This window comes from Pelodiscus sinensis, chromosome 20, assembly GCF_052426305.1.
Source record: "Pelodiscus sinensis isolate ZL-2025 chromosome 20, ASM5242630v1, whole genome shotgun sequence".
Lineage (NCBI taxonomy): Eukaryota > Metazoa > Chordata > Testudines > Trionychidae > Pelodiscus > Pelodiscus sinensis.
In genome coordinates, this window is record NC_143071.1 from 12,350,305 (window position 1) to 12,370,828 (window position 20,524).

At 45.4% G+C, this 20,524-nt stretch overlaps 1 protein-coding gene across 2 annotated transcripts in view; it reads right to left on the reverse strand.

Moving 5' to 3' along the window:
- The window catches only part of ANKFN1 (ankyrin repeat and fibronectin type III domain containing 1), a 364,510-nt gene that overhangs the window by 125,492 nt on the left and 218,494 nt on the right, over positions 1 to 20,524 (reverse strand). For both annotated transcript variants that reach the window (XM_075903834.2, XM_075903832.2), the window contains one exon: positions 7,710 to 7,827. The gene's annotated coding sequence lies outside the window, so the exon portion shown is untranslated. The remainder of the gene's footprint in view (positions 1 to 7,709; positions 7,828 to 20,524) is intronic.

A 20,524-nucleotide genomic window follows, 5' to 3' on the forward strand; every position in this document is an offset into this window, starting at 1 on the left:
AACCAGAACAGGTAGGATTACAGAATCAGGATTTAACAATTTAGTAGAGAAGCTTTTATGACAATAAATGGAAGGGGCAATCCCTTTCTTGCCCTGTAACTGAGGCTGCTCTTTGCCTTTAATTTGCCTGTAAGTTGAAAGCTTGGTGCCAGCTAACACAAGTCATCTAAGTCTTCCGTGCCCACTGGTGAAGGGGTGGCAAAGCCGACAGTCTCAACACAAACAGGCCCATTTACAAATCACCTCACACATTTCCCAGGCTAACGAGGTTTTACAAATAGACAAGGCCTCTGAATGATGAGCACATGCCCAGAGATCGAGATAATTGGGACCACGAGACGTCCTCATTAAATCAGCACTCCAGTGTGTGCAAACAGAATAAGCAGCAGCCCGGCAACTAATGAGCAAAAAACGGAGGCAAAGCAAAGCCGGCCGCCTAATTTCTCAAGGATCGTCTTTCATTGAGCATGATGGCCCTGGAGTGGAGGAGCAGTGAGAAGCCGGCATACAACAGACGCTACCTGGCTTCTTCTTCATTATTATTATTATCATCAATTGGTATTTTAATAGAGCCCAGAGCTTGAGCTGAAATTATGGCCTTGTCACCCTAAGGACTTGCACAAAACACAGAGCCACTGGCCCTGCCTTGAAGAGCTAATCTAAATAGCGGAGACAAAGGAGGAAGACAGGAAACAGAGGCACAATCAGGACCAGATTAGCCTTTTGTGGGCCTGGCACCAAATGTACCTGTGGGCCCCATGGGGTGATGGAGCATGATATGGGGAGGCCAGTCCCCAGAGTGAGGGGCCAGCCAGAGGCAAAGGGACATGACCTGGCAGGGGTGACCCTGCTCTTCCCAAACCAGCACAAGGGCGCTATTTATAAAACGGCATTTGCCAGGCACCCAGTGGCCCACCTAGCCCTGTGTTGCCAACATGCCTCCTCTCCTCAAGGGCATTCCCCTACACCCTGCCACCCGACCGCACTCACTGGCCCACCTGGGAGGTGACTGTGTCTACGTGGCTGAGCCATCAGCCAGCCAGGGCTGGTCCTGCCCGGGGCGGGGAATTACTCCAGCCCTCAGGAGTGGCACGATCAGCCAGGCTGAAGTCGCTCAAAACCCACTTGCTTGGAGGTGCCCAACCAAGCCACCACACTTATGGCTGAGACTGGTCAGCTCAGCTCCAGGGAGACAGGCAGGGTGGCACAGGTGGTGGGGAGCAGAGACTGCCCAGAGACAGAGGTGCACTGGGATCTAGCCCCAGGCAGCTGGGGCAGAGGGAGAAGCAGGTGGCTGGGATGAAGAGGCAGCAGAGGACCAAGTTGTAAGCAGGGTCTCAGGGCACAGGGCAAGTGGAGCAGGCCAGGGCCCCTTCTAAGCATGGGCCCAGCACCATGGAGCCACTAACGCCATTGTAAGACCAGCACTGGGCACAATCAGGACCCTTGCCTAGGTCACACAGCAGAGGCAGGCACAGAATTCAGGTCTCTTTAATTTCAGCCCAGTGTTCCACTCTCTGGGCCAAGGAACCTTGTAACATTGTACAGAGGTTACAATAAAAATAAAACCTACGGTTACTGGAATTATTTGTTCCATTTGCAATAGAGAGAAATAGTGCGAAAAGTTCCTCCTTTTCTCCTCCCTCCCTGCAAAATAACACACTGTAGAGTCCAGGTTTAGGGGAAAGGGATATCTGTAGGGGCAGCAGGAAGGTCCCCTCCATCGCATCTAGTGGGAAGGAGCCTGTGGTTGTAGCAAATGTAGGTACCAATTACATAGGGAAGGAGAGAAGAAAACTGCAGGATCTCAACACATGTGTGAGACCAAAGGTGTAGGGAGAAGGAGTTCAGATTTATTAAGAACTGGGGAAACTTTGGGAGAAGGAGAGTCTACACAGGAAGGATGGGTTCCACCTAATCCAAAATGGAACCAGATTGCTGGCACTTAAAAAAGGTTGTAGAGCAAAATCTAAACTAAGGCTGGGGAAAGCTGACAGGTGTGGAGAACACTGATTGGATAGGGACATCCCTTAGGGGAAGGTCTATTAATAAAGATTCTCTATATCCTAGTAAAAAGGAAAGGACGGAAAATGATAAAAAACAGGTAATATCTGATGAGTAATAGTCTAATGAAAAAGGGTACCATCCAATCACATTGGCTGCGTCCAGACTGGCAAGTTTTTCCGGAAAATCAGCTGCTTTTCCGGAAAAACTTGCCAGCTGTCTATACTGGCCACTTGAATTTCCGGAAAAGCACTGACGATCTCATGTAAGATGGTCAGTGCTTTTCCAGAAATACTATGCTGCTCCCGTTCGGGCAAAAGTCTTTTTCCGAAAGACTTTTGCGCAAAAGGGCCAGTGTAGACAGCACAGTACTGTTTTCCTCAAAAAAGCCCCGATCGTGAAAATGGCGATCGGGGGATTTTTGCAGAAAAGCGCATCTAGATTGGCCACGGACGCTTTTCCGCAAAAAGTGCTTTTGCGGAAAAGCGTCCTGCCAATCTAGACGCGCTTTTCCAAAAATGCTTTTAACGGAAAACTTTTCTGTTAAAAGCATTTCCGGAAAATCATGCCAGTGTAGACGTAGCCATTGTGTAATGGCAGACAACTAAAAAATGATAAGTTTTTAAAGTGCATATATAGAAACGCTGGAAGTCTAAATAATAATATGAGGGAACTAGAGTACCTCATATTAAAGGAGGATTTTGACAAACGGGCATAGAATCATAGAATACTAGGACTGGAAGGGACCTCGAGAGGTCATCGAGTCCAGTCCCCCGCCTTCATGGCAGGACCAAATACTGTCTAGACCATCCCTGATAGACACAAGGCATGACAGGGTACGTCTGCTCTACGGAGGAAGATTGAAGCTGCCGCTGTCGATCTTCCAGGGTTCAAATTGGTGTTTTAGTTAAGATAGCTAATTTGAACGGAGAGGGGCACTCCAGTAGATGCCAGTACCCTGCTTTCACAAGGAATAAGGGAAGTTGAAAGAAGTGTGCTTCCTTCAACTACCCACGGTGTAGGCAGCACCAAAAGCCGAGTGAAGCTACTTCGACTTCAGCTACACAATTAATGTAGCTGAAGTTGTGTATCTTAACTCAACTTTGTCAGTGTAGACATACCCATAAAAACTGGTGGAATGGGGATAATCATTGGGACACAGAAATACCAAGGTACAAAATATATTGGAAGCACAGAATGCTGGTGGGGAAGTGGCACTGTATTTGAAAGAAATCAAATTAAATACAAATCTTAAAAGAAGCAAATTGTACCATAGCATCTCTATGGATAGCAATTCCATGATGTAATAATCAGAGTATAGCCACAGGGATATATTACTGACCACCTGGCCAGGATGGTGATAGTGACAGAAATGCTAAGGGAGCTTAGAGAGAGGCTATAAAAAATAAAAATCTCAATCCTAATGAGGGATTTTAACTATCCCCATATTGACTGGATACATGTCCCCTCGGGACGGGATGAAGAGATAAAGTTTCTTGGCACCTTAAATGCTTCTTGGAGCAGCTGGTTCTGGAACCCACAAGAGGAGAAGCCGTTCTAGATTTAGTCCTAAGTGGAGCATAGGATCTGGTCCAGGAGGTGAATATAGCTAGACCGCTTGGAAATGCAGATGGGACCTCCCTAGTCCAGCACCCTCGGGACCTGAGCACTCCCAAACCACAGAGTTTGCCTGACCAGGGGAGGTCTGGGCTCCCCTCCTGGCTGTCGGCCCTGCTCCCTGCTGCACCACTGCCCCCTGCTTTGCCAGGGCTGCGCTCCCCACTGCACTGGCCCCGGTCGGGACTGCACTCCCGGGTGCCAGTCCAGGCTGCTCTCCCAGCTGCTGGCTCCTCTGCCACCAGCTCAGCTGGGATGAAAGGTGAACTACACCAAATAAAGAGGTTACGTAAACAGAAATTAAAAGGTATCCTGTGTCAAAAGAGAAATCCCTGCAAACTGCATGGAAACTTTTTAAAGATGCCATAATTAAGGCTTAACTTAAATGTATGTCCCAAATTTAAAAAAAAAAACCCCAAAATAAGAGAACAAAAAAGTGCCACCATGGCTTAACAATCAAGTGTAAGAAGGCAATAAGAAATAAAAAGCATCATTTAAAAAATGGAAGTTAAATCCAAAGTGAGGAAAATAGAAAGGAGCATAAAGTCTGGCAAATGAAGCATGAAAATAAGATTAGGAAGATTCATATACATATGAATACAACAGTTTGAAGAACGGCTAGCCAAGAACTCAAAAAGTAATAGCAATTTTTTTAACGTACATCAGAAGCAGGAAGTCTGCTAACCAAACTGCCTTCCAAAGCACTAGGCAGGTGTGGGAGAGGGATTTTGGATGGGGGAAAGGTTTGGACTCTGGGCACTCTGAGTACCACCAAAATTTCTGCAAACTTGCCACCCCTGGCAGAGAGTTCTTCTTCAGGTCTGGGAAAGGTATCCTGAGTGTCACAACTAAATACAAGATGGAATACATAGTTTAGCCTTATTCTAAGGGGTCATTCTAGGTGAAGTGGCCCATTTACACTCCTGCAGTCATAGGACAAAAAGGATGATCAGCTAGTTACACATTGCAGCAATATGTCAGACATTCAGTGTCTTTATTAAGGCCATGGTTTGTAGCATCTAGTAAAGTTATGAATTTGAGCTCCCAGGTTCGCCTTTTGCAAGCGTTGTGCAGATTTCCTTTGAGGATGAGGACTGAGGGATCAGATCCAGAGCACTCACTTCGTGGAAAAAAATGTTCACCCACACGATAGGATATTTTTATCTTTTACCACTTTACTGTGCATGCTCATTCCAGAATGTAGTGCTAGTCTGGTTTCAACCCCCATCGTTGTTATCAGAACATGTAGTGCATTGGATGAAGTACATCACATGTGGCGATAGGCATGTGTCAGACCCATGGAGCTTGAAAGGTATCTTCTGGGGGAGGAGGAGTTGATCATTACAGCAGTGGAAATGTGTGCACAGGGTTTGCATCTGTTGTTCTGGCAGCGTCTGGTGCCACTTTAGGTTGGCGTGTCCTGGTCCGTAGGGTGCTTGCTTCTGACACTGACCTTGAAGAGGTTGGTGGAAAATGAGTTACTGGCTACTTCACCTTGAACTGTCCATTTGGTTAGCCTAAGTAGTTAGCACATAGTCTGTCTGTTCAATTTAGCTGTGATACTCTTAGTACCTTCCCCAGAGCTGAAGAGGAGCTCTGTGTAGATCAAAAGCTTGTCTCTAGAAAGTCGGTCCAGTAAAAGATATTACCTCGCCCAACTTGTCTCTCTAATTACCCAGAGACGATTTAGCCACAGGTGATCTTTAAAACCAATATGGAGGTGCAAAGAAGGATTTCCCAATGGATAGGAACTAGATGGTGTGTCAGGAGACTTGGTTTTACCACTGGCTTGCGGGGTGACATTGGATAAGTTTTTTTAACTGTTCTCTGCTTCGGTTTCCCCATCAGTACAATGAGGGTAACAATATATGGCTCACTTGTAAAGAACTTTGAGATCCACTGATGAAAGATGTGATACAAAAGATACCGAATATTTTATTTATACATATATGATAAACATACATTTTCTGACCATAGAACCACATGGGTGTTTCTCTTTATCCAAAGAGACATAGGTCAAAGAGGAGGTTGACTAAACATAGGTATAAAACATGCAGTGATTCAGTGACAGTATCTATTTTATGTGGCAACAGTATAGTACCCACATAGATCCAATTTGAGGTAACCAATGACCTGAAAACTGTTCAAAGTGCTATTTTTAGATATGAACAGTGGTACATCAAACATTGCATGAACTAAGCACGCAACAGTCAAGTAATGGTTGGGAATAATGTAATGCAAATTCATTGGAGTCCTGCTCACTATATTCATACAATGTTTGTAAAATGTGAAATACTACAGAAGATTACTGTATTTAGAACAGCACAATAAGATCTGTAATAAAGAGTGATAAGATGAGAAAAAGGAAAGGATGTATGGTGTATATTGGGTAAAACTTTCTAGTACAGGTTGAATGCCTCTAGTCTGGCACTCTCAGGACCTCCTGAAAGGTGCCGAACCAGAGAAATTGCCTAGTTGTGGGAGGTCAATATTATCTAGCAGCATTACCAACACTTCCACTGCCTACTGGGCTCTTAGAAGATAATTGGGGGTAAATTAATGCTAAATAACAGCACAAAACACTGCGAGCCATGTTTGGTAGATGTAAACAAACTTTATGGGATCACAGAAAACTTAGCCACACCCATGATAAGTGGACCTTCAGCTCACTAAAATCATGCTGGACTATGGATGTTGCTAGGCCAGAAAGTGCCAAACTAGAGAGGTTCAGCTTCTAATGTGATCTTATTATGCTGGAGAGCTATCTCCCAAGGGAACTGATGAAATCTAGACTCAATAAAGTCTCAGAACTATTCTGCCCTGGGAAGGAAATTAATTTGATAATCTATGGGGTCTTTTCCATCTTTAACTCAAATGATTCTGTGATTCAAAGCGGATCCAAATACAAGGAGATTAAAACTGGCCGGTAAGCGTTTTATAATAATTTTGTAAGAGCATTTTATGCTCCTTTGATCAGAAACCCAGGTTAGCTTTCATAGCTGCATCAGATGATACGGCAAAACATGCACGATTGTCACTGAAGTTGCACGTTAGATGCATCTTCATGTTTTAACACGGGGACAACTGAAGATGTGCTGCAATGAAGGACGGAGGATTGCTAGAGTTAAACTGGTAGCAGCTGACTCTTTAGGTGCTAGGTGGAACACAGGGGTCGATACCTTTAAGACTGTCAGCTCCGGAAAACTCAGCCCCTCTCTCACTTAGGTCACAAATCAAATGAGTGTAGGTGATTTCCGAGTTGTTCTGAATAGATCTCTGGGCACATCACAATAGCCAACACAATAGCTGACCTAGCTGGCTATCACCTGTCATAGTCAATCGAGTGCTACGATGATAAATGTGCTGCAGGTCTGGAGGCATAGGTAGAGCTCTGCAGGGGAGTATGCAAAGCAGCTGCTCACATCCTAACTGAGCATAACCAATACCATTGGTAGTCCACTTTTCTAAGAATTAAAAATCACAACAAAAATGGTTCCGATAATAAATATCTGAATCACCGGGCAGTCTGCTGCAGACATTTTATGCTAGTAATAGCCATCGCATGCAGACTCTGCTATTTATTATCACTCTCGAATAGCATGTTGCAATTAAAAAAGGAAAGTGTCCCAACGTATGTTTCATGCCGGGCACAATGCCATCTAATACATGCAATCAGGTTTCTGATCACACCCCCAGGCACTATTAACGTAACCTTACCTAATATGAATGTGTTTAAAAGTGGAGAGTTCAGATAAAATCCATTTAGATAACCTATCCTGGAAAGCGTCTTATTTCATCTTGGGGAAACAACTGTTCAAATATTCATGCACCGTTTCTAAAATCACATTGCAAACAGGAAACAAATCCCTGAATTACATAAAGGTGTACGACGATTATACACATATGAACATACTGTATACATCGGTACACCACATAAATACAGCATAGATCTGGAAGTGTTAACTTTGCAAGATTTGATAAAAAACCATACATAAACAGATAACTATAAAACACACATTTATTAAGTGATTTCATTCACCAACACCTAGCATGAGAATATATGAGTTAGAGAATTAAATTTAACTTACCAGTGTAGGCTGTACAATTCAGAATGGGAATAAGTTGGCAGTAATTGTCCACTATCTTCATTCAATATTTCACATTGACTTTGCTTTCTTTCCTGGACAGATTAACCTGTTTCCTATACTGTAGGAATGAATAAAAATGAAGCAATTACTGAATTCCAAGATCACTGATTAAATCTCAGTGCAAAAAAATAAAATAAAAAAAAATCCAAAACAAAAACAATAAAAGATAAGCAAATTATAAAACATGTGAAGTAAAATGTTTGATGCTTTAACACTACCTGTACTCTTAGCACTGCAGCTATAGTAATGACTGGTATCTAAGGCTCTTGTTTCTGTAGTCAAAGATGCCATGACTTCTGTATGCTTTTAGCCTGTTGTATCTCTAAGAATTGATCAACACAGCATGCAAGTAGAGCAAATAATCACTGCCCAGAGTAAACAACACAGGAATTGTAATCACTTGTCACTCAGTAGGAACAAAAAGACATTAATGCAGACCTCTTAAAACAATTAGTTCTAAGTTAAATCAATAAGAGAAAAATAATCCAAGCCCTATACTTTGTCCAGGAATTCATGATTGCAGATGATGTACAATTCCTTCTTTTGTCAAGCTACCAATACAGCAGTCTGCAATCATAGCAACAAAAGCAGCAACCATATCCATATAGCTCTGGGACATCTGCAAGATCATTTCAAAGCTCCCAGCATGAATAGGTTATCTTTAAAAGGTTATTAAGCCAGTTAACTGCCCCCCACCCCCAGCAAGTACAACTTTAATGCCACTTAAATTTCAGTTACAACAGGTCCCTATGAATTAATTTTAAATGATTTTGATAATACAGCCTTGTAGACAAACAGCGCCTTTAAAAAAAAAAAGGAGAGGGTTGGGTTTTTTAAAAATGTACAGTGGAGAATGTAAAACCTGTGTAACCCAGAGGCACTTAGCTCACGAAGAAGGGAGATTGAAGTCTGCTCTACAGCCTTAGCAAAGAGCCAGTTGACTTCTAGCTCATGTGGCAGAGGCTCATGGTGTTAGCCCAGTGATCTCAAACTCCTGGCTCGTGGGCCATCCCCGACCGCAGCCATTGTGCAATCCGGCCCAGGACTCCCAGTGGACCAGAGGCAGCCAATCCATTACTGGCTCCCAAGCCCTGCCCCTTCTGGTCTTTGCCCCCCCATGGGACCCCATCCCCAAGGATGCAGCTTTGGGAATTGTGTGGCGGCAGGAGCCGAGTGAGCAAGTGCACTCGTTCAGTGCATTCCACTTCTCTGCAGCTCCTGACATCACAGGGAGTGTGAGGTGGAGGCACGAGCACTGTCATTGCACTACACCAGACCTTGCCCCCCCCCTTCCACTCATGATCCTTGAAGCCACATCCTTGGGAATGAGGTTCTGAGGGGGGAGGCCAATGGCAAGAAGGGGTGGGGGTTAGGAGCCTATAACAGATGGGAGTTTCAGGCCAGATTGTGCAATCACTCCAGTTGAGGCTGACCTATGGGCTGGGAGTTTGAGACATGAGCTAAAAGCCAGCTGGCTCCTTAGCTAAGGAGGTGGAGCGGACTTTGCTCTCTCTTCTCTGGGGTCTCAGTGCCTCTGGCTTACACACGTTTTACATTGTCTACTGTACACAAAAAAAAACCCCTCTCCTTTTAAAAAAATATCACTGCTTTAGCTCCTAAGGTCCCAGGTTCCATTCCACTTGCCGACGACCAGGGTCTGTCGGCTACACACCTGGATCCCACTGAACCTAGCAATAATGTTACAAGGTCGGAATGTGGAACAAGCGCACCAAACCTCAGAATGCTAAAAATGTGGATATGTGTTGGACTGAAGATAAACAGAGAAGATCAAGCAAAGCACTCTGCATTTGGGGGATTGCCTGGCTGGTTCCACTGAAACCACCAGGAAAGTAAAGCACCTAGCAACAGAAAAAAAATAAAAAGACCGTTTCTGAGCCCCATTTTGAGATATGTAATGATCAGTTGTCTATAACAGCAATTTTAGTGTTGTTATTATTATTTGTATTATCATAACACTGAGAAGCCACAGTCATGAAAGGAGATAGCTCCTGCCCCAAGGAGCTTACAATTTTAAGTCTAAAACAATAGATGGATACAAACAGACCAACAAGGGGGTACAAGGGAAAATGAAACCGTACTGGTCAGCATGACAGGCATGGGCCTCAAGATACCACTAGCCTGCCCTCTGGTTTCTTGTAGGCAACATAAAAGCACTATTGTGGGTGCTGTCAGTGTGAGCTCGGAGTAACCCCCCTGACGCAGTGGAATTACTCAGCTGAACACCCTCTGGGAGACGGTGGGCATGCTTGAGTCTCACCCACTTCAAAGAAGAGTTGAGAGTGCCCAGCTTCTTGCAGGGTGGCGTCCTGCTTATACCAGAGCAAAACCTGTCCCTATGCTCCCACCTGAAATGGGGTCTGTCCTTCCATAGCCTGCAGCAGAATTGGCTGGACAGCTGAAGACAACTCTGACTTCTGGGCTGAATGGTTATATGCCCCCATGGCTGCAAACACAAGAGTGAAGTTGATCAAATCAGGTTTTCTTAATCTTTATAAATTCTATGACACTAAGGCTGGGCCTGCACCAAGCCCTCCCAACCAGACTTCAGGCAGGTTGAAAAGTGGATCTCAGAGCTCTGCAGCATGAGCCCATCTCTGGTTAATAGTCAAACCTATGATCCTCAGATTAGGGTCAATTAACAGTGATCATGGCCTTCAACTAACTACAGCTTCATTAATCTGCTAGGCAGAAGCTGAGTCGTATGGAGGAAGAGAACAACAACAATGATGAGGGGGCTGGAGCACATGATTTAGGAGGAGAGGCTGAGGGATTTGGGCTTATTAAGTCTGCAGAAGAGAAGAGTGAAGGGGGATTTGATAGCAGCCTTCAACTCCCTGAAGAAGGTTTCCAAAGGGGATGGAGAGAGGCTGTTCTCAATGGTGACAGATGGCAGAACAAGGAGAAATGGTCCCAAGTTGCAGTGGGGGAGGTCTAGGTTGGATATTAGGAAGAACTATTTCCCTAGGAGGGTGGTGAAGCAGTAGGATGGATTACCCAGAGAGGTGGTGAAATCTCTATCCCTAGAAGTTTTTATGTCACGGCTTGACAAAGCCCTGGCTGGGATGATTTAGTTGGGATTGGTCCTACTTTGGGCAGGGGGTTAGACTCTGTGACCTCCTGAGGACTTTCCCAACTCTATGATTCTAAGAACACGAATTTATCTTTTGAGACTTGGTGTCAGATGTCTGTAAACCTAGCTGGGAAAGGTTGGGGCCCTTGTGGTGCCAAATGAGGTGCTGGGAGACCACTGAGTCAACCTATTCTGCCAGCCTGGGCCCCTCTTAAACTCTGTCTTGCTAAGCCAGGCACTAAAGCCTCCGCCAGAAAAGCTCCTAGGCAGGCCCACCACCACCTGCAGAAATACAGACACTGAGATCACATCTGGGAAGTCTCATCAAAGGGGATTTGCCCCAGAACCCAGATATCCAACCCGCTTGAAGTACAAATCCAAAGTTAGAGAATGTTCATCTCCTTTCTCAACGTGAAGGAAGGTAGGCGCAGCCTCTCACCTTCCACTCCCGTTAGAAATTACATAAACTGGATTAAATAATAAACTAGAAAAAATGTATTACCTGTGAAACATTCATATCATATCATCCATATCATAACCATGTCTTCATAATGCATACGGAATACTGCGTCACACTAGTGAAGCTGAGGAGAGGTCTGCATTGACGAAGGCTAGCACCAATATCCCCTCTAATTGTTTCCATGTGTGTGCGGAATAAATTGTGTTATGTGCAGTGAGGCATATGAAGATGTGCACCATCAAGAGAAACACATGGGCAGCTGCAGGTGCTCTGCCAATCAGCTTACAGGGAACTCTGACTAGCATGACAATTATTTTTAGTGTCTACAGGTTTGCTGCTTGCAGCTGACATGTTAGTTGCTTATGGCTCACTAGTCAGATCAGTGCAAAGTTGCCAGCCCCACAGCCTGGCTCTACAGGGCTTCCTGGCCAGCTGGGCAGCCCTATTGCAGCATGGTGGACTCCCAGCCCTGCCGGGCAGTCCATCCGTGGCTATGCTCTTAGATCCTGACTCCGCTGGTGACTTGCTTCCAGCAGCCCACTGCCCTGCCGTCCTACTGGGCTCCCAGCCATCAGCCCTCCACTGGTACTCTCTGGTCCTGGAACATCCATGGTCCTGCTGGACCATAGATGTTGCTGGACCAGACAGTGTAAGTTTAGAAGAGGTTCAGCTTGTAGTCCCTTAATGACATCAAACTTCCTTTTGCTCCCAAGTTTTTAATTTAGGTTTCACATATAAAACTTCAGCGCCAACTCCTCGGCTAGTGTAAATCAAAGTGAATGTAGCTACACTCATTTATACCAGCGGGGGGCATTTAGGCCATATCTACACCACAGAGAAGATCGAAGCTGCCGCAGTCAATCTTACAGGGTTCAAATTAGCGAAGACGTGCTAATTTGAACTGAGAGGGCACTCCTGTCGATACCGGTAGTACTGCTCCTATGAGGAGTAAGGGAAGCTGAAGGAGAGCGTGCTTCCATCTAGGGATGTAAGCAAGTAGTCGACACCCTATAAGCCTAAGCTTATTGGGCAGTCGCGTCAACTACTTGACTACTCACTTCCCTGCCCCCTTGCTACCTCTGTATCAGAGGCAGCAAGTGGTGGGAACAGGAGCCGGTGCTGTGGGGAGCTGGCTTAAAAGCTGATTCCCCCCAGCACTGTCTCCGCAGTGCCACTTACCCTCCTTGTGAAATAGTTTTATTTCACATCCAGCCTAGACCTCCCCCACTGCAACGTGAGACCGTTGCTCCTCGTTCTGTCATGTGTCACCCCTGCAGGCTGAACCTTTGTTAACTGGGACTCCCTGGTCCAGCAATATCCATGGTCTGGCAGGATCACATATGTTCCAGGATCAGAGAGTCCTGGTGGAAGGCTTGCAGCTGGGTTCCCCACAGTTGGACGGGGCCAAGAGCCTGGTCCGCTGCAGCGAGGCTGCCCAGTGGAACCAAGAGCCCAGCACGCCACAGTGGAGCAGGAGCTGAGCTGCCTGACTTAGTGAGTGAGGAGGGAAGCCAGCCAGCATGCTGGCAGCCGATCCAGGGCTGGGGGGGCGGGGAAGTAGAGGGGGGCCAGATATGACCTTCCGTGGTCCAGCAAAATCCCTCTTCCGGGACCGGTCAGGACCCGAGGGTGCTGGACCAGAGACTCCCTGGTATTAGAGGCAGCAGCAGAAGAGTAAGGGATGCTGCCGTGAAGCAGCTTCTGCCTGTGGCCAGCTCAGGCAACCGTGAACAGCCCCTAGCCACAGAAACCTTGGTCAGTCCTGGCTTGTACTGGTGCAGGACCACTGTGGCTCTGACTCTTAAACATAGTAAGAGCCGCCCAATCCCGGCAGAGCCGCAGTCGCAGAGCCACAGTGGTCCTAGCTCTGTCCTGGCTCACTCTGGTCGGGAACCCACCCTCGCCCCAGCTCTGCCGTTTAAATGTAGTAGGAGCCGGGCTCCCTGCCTGCCTGACTCCTACTACATTTAAACTGCAGAGCAACAGCATGGGTAGCTCCTGGACCAGTGCAAGCCGGTACAAAGCACCTTTTCCCATTGACTCATCGTGTAGTCAATACAAATTGTAATGACTACATGATTGGTCAATTATTCACCCCTCCACATCCTTAGTCCCGTCGACTTCCTGCAGTGTGGACAACGCCAAAATTTGATATAAGATATTATGACTCAAGCTACACAATGAACGTAGCTGGAGTTGCGTATCTTAATTCGAACTTATCCCCTCGTGTAGACCTAGCCTCAGTGTGGGTTTGCAAGTATTCGAAAGCCGACCAAAGTCATTTCAAGGCAATAGAGGTGTAGATGTTCAAAAAGAAGGACAAGAGACTTCGTTTCAGTTCAGGTCAGGATTCTATTCCAGCTGGCAGGTTGAACAGCACGTGCTGGTCTTGTTATCAAAGTTCATCTCAGACATCTGAGTGGAGCTCTGTGAAAAGTAACTTGGTCTGATAATGAATCAGTTTCTAACGTTATCTTAGGATTTCACAAAGCACTTCATGCGCTGGTGAATATACAGTCACTAATTTCTTGTTCCAACTATAAGTTGCTTAAAATGATTTCAAAGTGTCTAATGTCCCACAGAAAATTAGTGGCAGAGTTGAAGATGGTCTCACTCTGCCTAGTAACCTATTCACATTGGTATACAGTAGAGCTGACGGGTAAACAACTACAGGTTGGACCTCCCTGGTCTGGCACCCTAGGGACCTGACCAGCTCCGGATGAGGGATTTTGCCAGACCAGGGGAGGTCATTTTTGGATCCTTGCCACCAGCACCACTGGCTAGCTCCCCACCGCCTGCTGGCCCCACCGCTCTGCAGAACCCACCAGGCAGCCATCACTGCTGTGGCTCTGGAACCCGCCGGGCAGCTATGTGCTGGGGCTCTGGGTAGCCATATGCCAGGGCACATGCACCACATGCCACACGCCGGGGCTCCCATCCCCACCAGGCAGCCCCATGGCCACACACTTGGCGGCCCTGCCGTCAGCTCCCTGTGGGCAGCCCACTGCTCTGCTTGCCCTGCAGGGATCCTTGCTGCTTGAGTGCTGGACCATGGATGTTGCCGCGCAAGAGAATCTCGCTTAAGAGACTGTCAACCTATATTTTGCTTCATTGAGCAATTATGAGTTTTCCAAAGATATTTACATTTAAAAAGTCTGGGGGAGAGCTGAAGGGAGAAAGAGGTGTGTGTGCACTAAGATCCAGATTCAAGTCCTGCTCTTCCTGAATCAGGAAACAGAAAAAATACAGTGGCCGACACAACTCAGATTTAAAGTGCCACACACTGAACATCCAGAATAATCGGGTTGGCGTCCAACCACAGAGCGTGGGACATGAAGAAACATCACAAGAACACCCACGAGGAAATTCTAACAACACACAAATCTGAGGAAGTGGAGGTCTACTTCGTTATTTGGACAAGCACAAAAAGTGCCCAGACTCATCCAGCCAGTTATTCGGTACCAATTATTTGTCCAGCTGTAGACATTAGCACAGTGGGTTGGCCTTTGTCTCTGAGGAATTTTAATTTGCTCTTGCTGCCTATTCTTCAGCTAATATCCTGATACTCCTCTTGTTCTACCATAATAATTTCTGCAGCTGCCCATTGTAAATTACAGTGACAAGTATCTCATTCCCACAAAGATTACAGATGAGAGGAAAAATAGGAACAATACCTAGGTCCTGGTTCAGCTAAGCACTTAAGCATGTGCCTAATTCTACTCAAGGTAAATGAGATTTAGGCACATGGCTAAAGTTAAATGCATGTGTAAGTGCTTTTCTGAAAAGGGACTTGAGTACATCCCTGGTGTGTATTTGCTCCCAGGCTCTGTGGGACCAATGAGGGGGGCTGATATACATTGCTCCTGGTCCCACCCACTCTTCCTCCGGTTCTCTTCCAACTGGTGGAGTCCGAGAAGATTCCTCTGTGGGGTTACCAGTTCACTCTGTAATCAGACGTAACTGTGCCCATAACACTGGGATCATATTGTCCAGCTTTTCCTCTGCCACTACGCAGATTAGAAACTTCCCTTTTCTTTTTTTTTAAAGCAATTTTCTTCTCTTCTGCAGAACCTTATCCCACCCTGTGGGACAGATGAATATCTAAAGGAGCAGATGCAGTCCGATGACTAGCTTGGAAGCAAATCTGAGCTATCGTAGTTCATTTATCTTACCCCACAGCCTAAGCACAAAGTCGACCGAAGCAAATAAAGCCACAGAATGGGGTCCTCAGATACCAGTTGGAATAAAGATTTAAAATATTTGACCTCAGTCAGCACTAGTGGACAGGTCTGGACGAGAGCTAGGTCCTTTCCTTGGGGAACTCTCCTATGGATGACAGCTCGCTCTGGCTGCGTTAGGGCAAAACAGAGTCTGATGACAGTTTAATACAACTGGTCCATTCATGACTATTTCCTGGTGATTCCTCCTCTGGTGCCAATATTTACTATCCCTCTGCTTTCAACAGCCTAGGTGGGAACTGATCATTTTGAAGGCTGGCTTTTGGATTTGACCTCATGCCTTTATCTTTTCATGGTGTTCAGTATTTCTCCATATCCTTTAGTGCAAATAGTTGGTAGAACATAAAACAAATACTTTTTTTCTTGTCCAGGCTCCGTATTAAAAAATAACTATTTTGCCAACTTGAACTGAAATTAATGAATTGAAAACCTTTCCTGCCACATGGTTTTAAGTTCATTGATCACGAGTCCAGATAAAAAAGGACATAGAATAACATTTATTAAAGTAAGAATAAGTACCATAAGGAGATAACTGTGTTGCAACTTCTCATAAAAGATAAGAAACATGGAATAAACGATCAGGAAAGGTTACTGGATTAGAGTTCCTTATTCTGAATTCTGAACTGAACTAGAGTTAAATGAGTTCCAGAGACACCTACATTTATCTCTAAAGATGAAGAAAAGCCCAAGAGGCATAGAGAGAATAGGAAATTGGGATTAAGATAAAACTAGCAGTCAGACGTCTTTGTCTGATCTGGTGCAGGGACTCACACGTTCCTAGACTTTGGCGATTAAGACTTATATTCCATTGGTTGACCTATATACACATCAGTTATTTAAATATTCCAGCCGCCCATATTTCATGCTTAATTAGTTGAGCTGAATAGTCCAACTACTCCATTTCCACAGACTGCACTAATGAAGCAATACATGGCAGTGGAGACATTTTCACATCCCTCTTTGGATCCCCTTACAGGGCGAGCTGCAGCCAGCATATTGCTGACTGAGCCATTTTACATTCCAGCAGCCGAGGTGTCAGTCTGAAGAGGTACGTTTTGCTATGTATTTCATTTACAATGGCCTCCCTAGTTTGCTGTCTAACATAATATTTAACATAATATTTATCCTGCAGTAGCCTCTAATGCCTAGACAATAAATACGTTAGCAGCCAAACAGTACATTTTGCAGGATATCAATTGCAGTGATCAGATTTTTACTTTCTTCTTATGCACGGGGATAACATACATAGCATTTTGGTTACCTGAATGGGAATGCACATACTTAAGTGTGAGTACGTTGTGTTCCATCTCCAGGTAACTAGGCAAGATTAGATTTTTATGTCATCAACCAATAGGTGGCAATATTCACCCAGTTCTTCACAGGCATGAGAACGGACCATGGAAGAGCAGAAATGCACATACACTGAGCTGTCCCAATTACACCATGTCCAACTCTTTACTACCAGGCAAACGACCTATTTCAGTTGGAATCATTTGCATATGATCGGCCAGATCCTCCACGTCTGTGAGCTGCTGTAGGCAAAGGAGCTGAACCAGTGCTCAATGGATAATGAAAGAGGTGCCGGGGCTTGAGCAGTTCTGTGCCATAGCACAAGCAATGGTTTTTACATTCTTAAGTAATATGGCAAGCATGGAGGTGCCAGAGCAATGAACTTCTAAGCCTAGAAGTGCCAGGACTCAGCCCTGGCACAGACTATGCACTGAGCTAAACTAATTTACACCAGTCAAGAGTCTGGCCCTGTGCACACAGGGAGGATGAAAATTGCTCAAAAGAATGGGGGGGGGGGGGTGAAAACTGGATGTGAAATTTGGAGTTAAGGAACCCAAATAATATTAGGGTTTTTTAAAACTTCATACGACGCTTATCTTGCTCCCAATTCAGTTAATGGAAAACCTGTCCTTGACTTCAGTGAAACAGGCCTGTGCATTTCCTGTGGTCACTTGGGGTCTGAATTCTCTCACACGAGTGTAAATAACGAATGACTCCACTGAGGTCCATGAAGATACTTCAGTGTAACATCAGTGTGAGAAAGAACACGAGCAGACCTTTGAAGACTCTAATCATTGGTGACTATGAATCAAAAAGCAGCTGCTAAGGCCACCCATATATAGATCAGAACTTACTGCTAATGTTTCCTTCTGGAGCTACTGCCCTATGATGAAACAATGAGTGATCCAATGCTGTTAGCTAATGGTTGCAATAATTGTTTTCCATTCCAGGGCAAAGCTAGACATAAGGGAGCGCATTCATTTTCAAAAAGCTTGCAAAATTACATTGAGGCCATTAGATGTGTCGGGAGATATTGCTATTCCTCAGAAATGAATTACCCAGTTGAATGCCGTAGGAATAATGAAGCTGTCAACAGCCAAAGTGCAGCTGTGATATTTTGTCAATTTCATGTTGATTATGCCATCTATTCAGCCGCTCCTCATGGAGATAATTTATGTCCCATATTGATTGGTTGGGACTATTCCCAGCAGCCATGCAACAGTGTTTACATCCAAGTAATAGGAACACATTTTACAAACAGAAATTAACACGCTTTTCATAACTAGCAATTTCTAGATTAGGAAGAAGGAAAAAAAAGTTCCACTGACTAAAACTGGCGTGAAAAGAGTACAAATCAAGGCAGAAACAGTTTCCTGAAAGACACCAGAGATATATAAAAAAAGTTATTCATTTACTCATCAGCTATAAGGTGAGTGAATCTATTGGAAAGTGAGACACTTTCATCCACTTCCAGATTCATGTTCTTAGCACTAGAAAATTGTCAGAAAAGGGCAACAAAAATAATTAGGAGTTTGGAAGGGGTGCCATATGAAGAGCGATTAAAAAGATTGGGACTTTTCAGCTTAGAAAAGAGGAGACTAAGGGGAGATATGATAGAAATCTATAAAATCGTGACTGGTGCAGAGAAAGTGAATAAGGAAAAGTTATTTACTTGTTCCTATAACATAAGAACTATGGGTCACCAAATGAAATTAATAGGTAGCAGGTTTAAAACAAACAAAAGGGTGTATTTCTTCATGCAATGCACAGTCAATCTGTGGAACTCCTTGCTAGAGGATGTTGTGAAGATTAGGACTTTAACAGGGTCCAAAAAAAGAACTAGATAAATTCATGAAAAATCTATCCATCAATACTTATTAGACAGGATGGGCAGGAATTCTGTCCCTAGCCTCTGCTTGTTAGAAACTGGGAATGGGAGGGATCACTTGATAATGACATGTTCTGTTCATTCCCTCTAGGGCACCTGGCATTGGCCACTGTCAGAAGACAGGATACTGGGCTAGATGGATCTTTGGTCTGACTCCGTATGGCTGTTCTTATGTTCTTAAGGTTTGTGACAACCGAGTTGCACAAATGACTACAATGTGCTTTAAAAACAAATGTGTGCACTGCAGGCAGGTGTCACTACTGCCAGCTTCTGATTCAGCAGCAATATGGGATGTTTCTGGGAACTATCCACCCTCCTCAATCTAGCATATGAATGAGTCTATCGTGAAACAGTGAACTAGTGTCAATTTTTGAGTCCAAGTGAAGCAATAACTTTGATAGTGTCTGCAGACTGTAGGGATTAAAAGAAGAAGAAAGGGTTTGTCTACACTACAGCGCTAATTCGAACTAACTTAGCTAATTCGAACTAAGCTAATTCGAACTAGTGCATCTAGAACTAAAAACTAGTTCGAATTAGCGTTTTGCTAATTCGAACTAGCATGTCCACATTAAGTGGACCCTGAACCGGGGTTAAGAATGTCCGGAAGCAGTGCCGGCAGGGCATCAGATGAGGACTTAGAGCGTGGAGCTGCTGTCTCAGGCTAGTCGAGGGCTGTGCTTAAAGGGACCCAACCCCCACCCCGGACAGACAGTTCTCAGGGGTACCCCGCTTGCAAAGCAGTCCTGGCTTGGAGTGCCCTGAGTCCCCACACTGGGCACATCACAGCACTCGGCCATCAGACTGGCTGCACTTGCCGCAGGCTGCCATCTGGGTAGACAGGGCAATTGGGGGGCTGCAGGAGAGCTTCCACCCCCAGAAGCCCGCAGAGCCAGCCCAGTCCTCCCCATCGGGGGCTCGTACCCCATTCCTCCCTCACATCCTTCCACTTACCCTTCCCTAGCCCCTCTTCCTGATGTACAAAATAAAGAAAACGTGTGGTCAAAAATACTCTCTCTTTATTGAACAAAACTCGGGGAGACTGGGAAAAGGAGGTGGGAGAGGGGAAGAGAGAGGGTGGGAGAGGGGAGGGCAACTAAAATGATCAGAGGTTTGGAACAGGTCCCATATGAAGAGAGGCTAAAGAGACTGGGACTTTTCAGTTTAGAAAAGAGGAGACTGAGGGGGGACAGGATAGAGGTCTAATAAAAGCATGAGTGGGGTGGAGAGGGTGCATACAGAAAAGTTTTTCATTAGTTCCCATAATAGAAGGACTAAAGGACACCAAAGGAAAGGAATGGGTAGCAAGCTTCAGACTAGTAACAGAAAGTTGTTCTTCACAAAGCAAAGAGTCTACCTGTGGAACTCCTTCCTGCAGGAGGCTGTGAAGGCTAGAACTAGAACAGAGTTTAAAGAGAAGTGAGATAAAGTCATGGAGGTTGGGTCCATGGAGTGGTATTAGCCAGGGGGTAGGAGTGGTGTCCCTGCCCAAAGTTTGTGGAAGGCTGGAGAGGGATGGCACGAGACAAATGGCTTGGTCACTGTCTTTGGTCCATCCCCTCCAGAGTCCCTAGGGTTGGCCGCTGTCGGCAGACAGACTACTGGGCTAGATGGACCTTTGGTTTGACCCAGTATGGCCATTGTAAGCTCAGGGCTCGGGGTCGGGGGTCTCAGTGGACCACCTTGATTTTCATGCCAACCTGCTCCTGGGTGGCCAGGCTGGCAGCTCTCCTGCCCTAGACGGCCACTTTCCTGTGCCTAGTGCGGAGGTCGTGGACGAGGTCCATGATG